Here is a 6000-nt window from a genome sequence, read left to right as displayed (position 1 = left end):
CAAAAAGAACTGATATAAATATTTTTGCGAAACTAATTTTTTTGGGTGGGGCTATGGGGGTTAAGTGACTTGCCCAGGGTCACACAGCTAGTAAGTGTCAAGTTTCTGAGGCCAGATTTGAACTCATGTACTCCTGAATCTAGGGCCGGTGCTTTATCCACTGCACCACCTAGCTTCCCTCACAAACCTAATTTTTAAAGAGTTCTTTTCTTCAGTATTTTTGTGCCTTTTACCAAAATGTGGATTGTCTTATTATAATTTTCTTGCATTGCTCTAATTTCTTTTTCCCAATTTTTCTTCTATTACTCTTATTTTATTTTTGAAATTGATGTGGTAGGCAAAAAGGGGTTAACAGAAAAACCCAAGACCCAAGCTCTAATTCAGACATGAGCTCTAAGAGGGATTCAGATCCCAGTTAATGGATAACTTACAAGTCAGGATGCTAGGTTCTCTTACCCACAGTAATCAGTACCCATAACAGGAACAGAGGGCGAGAGGCCATGAAGACCTGAAACTATAAGAATGAAAAAATGACAGGCTATGGAAATTTAGACTAGAAATAAAAGAAAAATGAACATGTTTTGAAACTAGGCATGGAAACCAGAAAGAGACATGTACAGAAAAGGCCAAATTTGTCCCCAGATTCACCTTATGACGTGTAAACCCCAAATACACATCTCCATGGAAAAAGGTACCCGCCTCAGGGGTTGTCTTAGGACTCCAGAAACTCCAAATTAGGATAAACCCTCCCCTGTACCTCTCTAAGGTGGAGATTATTATAATGAGACTGATAATCAATTTATCCATACTATAAATATAACTATCTTTTCTTTCCTTATTTGAGAGATACCTTTCCACTTTTCTGGTTCTCTCCCTGTAATTACTCACAGTACTGCAATAAAACTTGGTAAACTGAGTCACTGAGTCTTGTAATTCTTTTGGGAAGACTCGTGATCAATTTGACCCCAAATTCCATCCCACATCAAAATCATTTTTTGTTCTTTTTTAAGCTCAGCTAGGAAATCCTTTAAAAAAATTTTTTCCAGTTACATGTAAAGGTAGTTTTCAACATTCCTTTTTATAAGATTTAGAGTTCCAAATTTTTCTCCCTCCCTCCCTTTCCTCCCCCCTCCACAAGACAGCAACCAATCTGATATAGGTTATATATGTACAATCCACAAGTGCTCTTTTTTTCTTGGCCTGTGTTCAGTCAATATCAGTTCTTTCTCTGGTGTAGTCTGCCTGGGGCTGTATCTGTGTTGGTGCAATTGTGGGGCTGGACTCCACTTCTACTCCCACCCTGGCTCTACCTTCTGCTGAACTTCCAAGGTGTCTTTAGCTAGAAAATAATCTCAGCCATCTTTTTGTGGGTTTTGCTACTCCAGGAGTTATTTTCTGGTTGTGTCTGGAGTTTTTTAGGGGGTAATTGTGTTAGGAAGTCTGAGCAGTTACTGTCTTTTGTAATTCATTGTGGATTGGAGAGATTCAGTTCAAAATAATTCTGGATACTACCTCATACCAATTGATAGCTTTTCTGAGCCAAGAGTGTCTTCCAAGATGGTGACCTCAGCTAGGAATTCTTGTTGAGCTTATATCTGGTCTGCAGTTTTTTTTCTTTCAGCCTTTACTTGAAGATGATTTCAAGTGGCCAGATTATTTTTTGTTGTTTGCTCATTTTTCCAACAAATTTCCTGACTTCGAATTTTGTTAGAGTTGGGCTCTGATCACCTGTGGGAGACAGAATGGTTGGGCTATGCTTCTGTAACTCAATCTGGGAGGCCTGTAGATTTTCAGTGTTTCCAGTGTGGGGAAAGGTCTGGTCACTGCTCTCCTGGTCTGTGTTCTAGGTAGAGCCCCTGCTCTCTCATGAGCCCAACTTTCCTCTTTGCCCAAAAATTGCACCCTAGAATTAGGTAATAGGCTAAGGAACTGTCAAATGGTACCTAATCCTGTGCTTAGTAATAGTACAGGGATCCCCTGGAATGTGTTTCTGACCAAGTGGTCAATCCTCTTACTGTCCCTGGACATTGGGCACACCCTGTGCCCTCAGTGCTACTATTTTAGCTGCTACCTAGTAGGCCCACAGCCAGTGCTGCTTCCACCATATCCCACACAAAACTCCTAGCCAGCCCCCCACCCCAGTATCCACAGACCTCTCTTTCTGTCTTCCTAAATTGCCCTGCACTAGAAAAACAACTAGCTGTGACTTTGTGTTGGCTTTTTCACTCAAATTTCAATTGGGATTTTTGTGATCATTTTGTAGGAGAAGTTTTAGGGGAAGGTTGGCAATTGTGACCCTTCCCTCTTCCCTCTTGGCTCTGCTCCCATTCCCCCCCAGAATCACTGCTAAGTGTGACAAAGGGCTACCTCTTTCTAGTATATTTTTACTGAGCAATGAACTAGCCCAAGGGAGAGCAGAGAAAGCATTGTATGAGATTCCTGCTTCCCCCTTGTCTCTCTTTTCTCCTCTTCCTTGTTTCCTGCTCTCAATTCCAAGCTCCTGAGGGCTTATATCAAAATCCTACAAGGTCTAGTCCAAGTCTCTGTATACTTTCTTTATTTTATTTATTTAGAATTTTCTCCAAATTACAAGTATAAACAGATTTTCACATTGATTTTTTAAAATATATATTTTATTTGGTTTTTTTTCTGGGCAATGGGGGTTAAGTGACTTGCCCAAGGTCACACAGCTAGTAAGTGTCAAGTGTCTGAGGCCGGATTTGAACTTAGGAACTCCTGAATCCAGGGCTGGTGCTTTATCCACTGTGCCACCTAGCCGCCCCCACATTGATTTTTAAAACTTTGTATTCTAAATTCTCTTCCTCCCTCCCCACTCCCACTTAAAAACTCAAGCAATTCAATATAATCCACATTATATATACTTTCTTTACTAGAGAATCAGTAAAAACTTGAAATCCCAGAATTCACAAGGAGAAAAGTAATTATTAATAATAAATAATTGAGGGGCAGTTAGGTGGTGCAGTGAATAGAGCACTGGCCCTGCAGTCAGGAGGACTGAGTTCAAATCCAGCCTCAGACACTTGATACTTACTAGCTGTGTGACCCTGGGCAAGTCACTTAACCCGAATTGCCTCACCAAAACAACAACAACAACGACGACGACAACAACCATGTAACTGGAAAAAATTAAATAAATGCTTATTGGGAAAAAAAGAATTAAATTAAATTAAATAATAATAAATAATTGGGGGGAGAGGATTCAGAGTTCTCCCCTCCTTCCAAAGTCCTGACAGTCCAGTTTTTTCTTGAATCTCAATCACTGATAATGAGATTTCATTGACTCTCATCCATTTTGGTCAGACCATACGCAACCATGCAAGGAATTTAATCTAGGATAGAGAAACTCATTGTGTTCTCAAGCTTGAGTGGAGACAGATACTTTTGCCTACATAACTAAAGGCTTCTCTGTCTGGAGTGGGGGTCATTTGGGCACACACCCCCCCCATTGAAGAGGGAATATATTTTTTGAATTGACAGCCCAAGGCTGGGGGTAATCTGAGTGGAGATAATCTCTTTGTGCAGGGGTCAACTCAGCCCCAATTGACCACCTATTGTTTCAAAGATATATGAGTTCTGGGGGCAGCTAGGTGGCACAGTGGATAAGACACTGGCCCTGGATTCAGGAGGACCCGAGTTCAAATCTGGCCTCAGACACTTGACACCAGCTGTGTGACCCTGGACAAGTCACTTAACCCTCATTGCCCCTGCCCCCCCCCCAAATGGTATATGAGCTCTGAGTCCTGCCATTATGATTGTCTTTGGTCTGAGAGAGATGGCCAAATTACCATGCTTTTATTAATAAACTACTGGCCTTATTAATAAAATGATTAAATTGCCCAGAAACTATATCTCTCTACATTTTAATCATCATAGTAGGCATTGCCTCCTAGCCTGGTACCTGGGATGGGATTCTGGAATGTAGCTATGGAAGTTCATACTTTATGCAAAAGGAACAGATTATAATAAAGTGACAAATGTAGTAACAAAGCTGGAATACACGACAGAGTCTAGAGGCAAGGTAAGGACTTCAACTATCTAGATATCTTCTAGAAGCGGAGCCCCCCAGCTTTGAGCAGCTGATCATTCTTGACCTGACTTGTTGATAATTGTTGATTCTATATCCCATCTCCCTTAAAGGCTGTTCCAAACCTTCTCTTCTCTCATCAAGCCTTCTACACTACCACTCCCCATCCCAACACATGTACAGTTGAGGACCTCATCTGTTACTGAGTAAAGAGGCCATATGCCATGAGCTATCTCTTCTCTATTATTCTACATCTCTCACAGTCTTTGGACTTCAGGTCTCACTCTTCTCTCCCTTATTTTAGTCTCTAATGAGGAGGTGGCTCTTCTCCTTGTTCCCTTGATCACTTCCCTTCCTATAGTCTAAAGGACATTTCACTCACTCTCATCCCTTCTGTCTTTTTATTCTTCAGCTTCTCTCCATCTTTCTTCCCTGCTGCCTACAAATATGCCCAAGTCTCTCACTAGACCTTGCCATCCCTTCCGACTATATTGTATCTCTCCTGACATTCAGAGGCAAGCCTCTAGAAAAAGCTGGATACTCTCATTGCCTTTTCTTCTGATGCCCTTGATCCTCATTTCTTTGCAATCTGGCTTCTGGCTTTATCACTCAATTGAAACAGCTTTCTCAAAAATTACCAACAGTCTCTTAATTGCCAAATATGAAGGCCATTTCTCAATACTCACCCTCTCTTGACCTCTGCAGCACTTAACACTATTGAGCACCCTCACCTCCTGGGTACTCTTTCCTCTCTGGGTTTTTACAACATTGTTTTCTCCTCCATCTCCTCTTGCCTGAAGCAGCTAGGTGGCCAAGTGGATAGAGTACTGTGCCTGGAGTCAGGAAAACCTGAATTCAAGTCTAGCCTCTGAAATGTACTTGTTGTATGACCCTGGGCAAATCATTTGTCTCTCTCTGCCTCACTCTCTTCTACTGCAAAATGAGGATAATAATAGCATCTGCCTTACAGGATTGTTGTGAGAATCAGATGAGATAGCATTTGTAAATTGTTTAGCACAGTACCTAGCACATAGTAGGTACTTAATAAATGTTTGAGTTTTTCCTCCACCTGTCCCCTTTCCTTTGCATGATCATCATCAATACCATGTCCAGTAACTGTGGGGATATGCCTAGGCTCCATTCTGGGCCCTCTTCTCTCTCTAATCATTTTCTCTTTGTGACTTCATAACTCCCATTGATTTAATTATCATCTCTATATAAAAGACTCCCACATATATATGTTCATCTCTGGTCTTCAGGTCCAATCCCACATTATCAACTGAACAAATTAAATTGAATTTCTTGTAAGTATCTCAAACCTAACATGTCCAAAAAAGAACTCATCTTTCCCCCAAGCCTATCCCTTTTCCAAACTTCCCCACTTTGGTCAGAAGAGCACCACAAATCTTCCAGTCACCTATACTCATAATTTTTGTGTGTGTGTGTGTGTGTGTGAGGCAATTGGGGTTAAGTGACTTGCCCAGGGTCACACAGCTAGTAAGTGTCAAGTGTCTGAGGCTGGATTTGAACTCAGGTCTTCCTGAATCCAGGGCTGGTGCTTTATCCACTGCACCACCTAGCTGCCCCTACACTTGTACCTTTGATATCATCTTCAACTCCTCACTCTCAGCCATATCCAATATGCTCTTAAGTCTTGTCATTTCTACTGTGAGGGCCAAAATTTGATATACGGAGTGTTAACTGGGTGACTTGTCTAAATATTGGGGTCCCAGAAATATGAGGGACCTTTAAGGTCACCCTCCCCTTTGTCTCATCAATCCTGTGCCCCCCTTTGAGTGAATCCTTGGTTACTTTGATTCTGGATCTGTCTTTCTGTACCTCTCTGATAGGGTCTATGGTTATTCTGATACTGTCTCTCTGTATTCCCCTGAAAAGATCTATTTCCATTTTGATTTCACCTGTAATATGGCCTATCATTACCTTGGTCCTTGTAC

This window comes from Dromiciops gliroides, chromosome 1 (assembly GCF_019393635.1).
Source record: "Dromiciops gliroides isolate mDroGli1 chromosome 1, mDroGli1.pri, whole genome shotgun sequence".
In the NCBI taxonomy this organism is placed as follows: Eukaryota; Metazoa; Chordata; class Mammalia; order Microbiotheria; family Microbiotheriidae; genus Dromiciops; species Dromiciops gliroides.
This window is presented reverse-complemented; position numbering follows the sequence as displayed.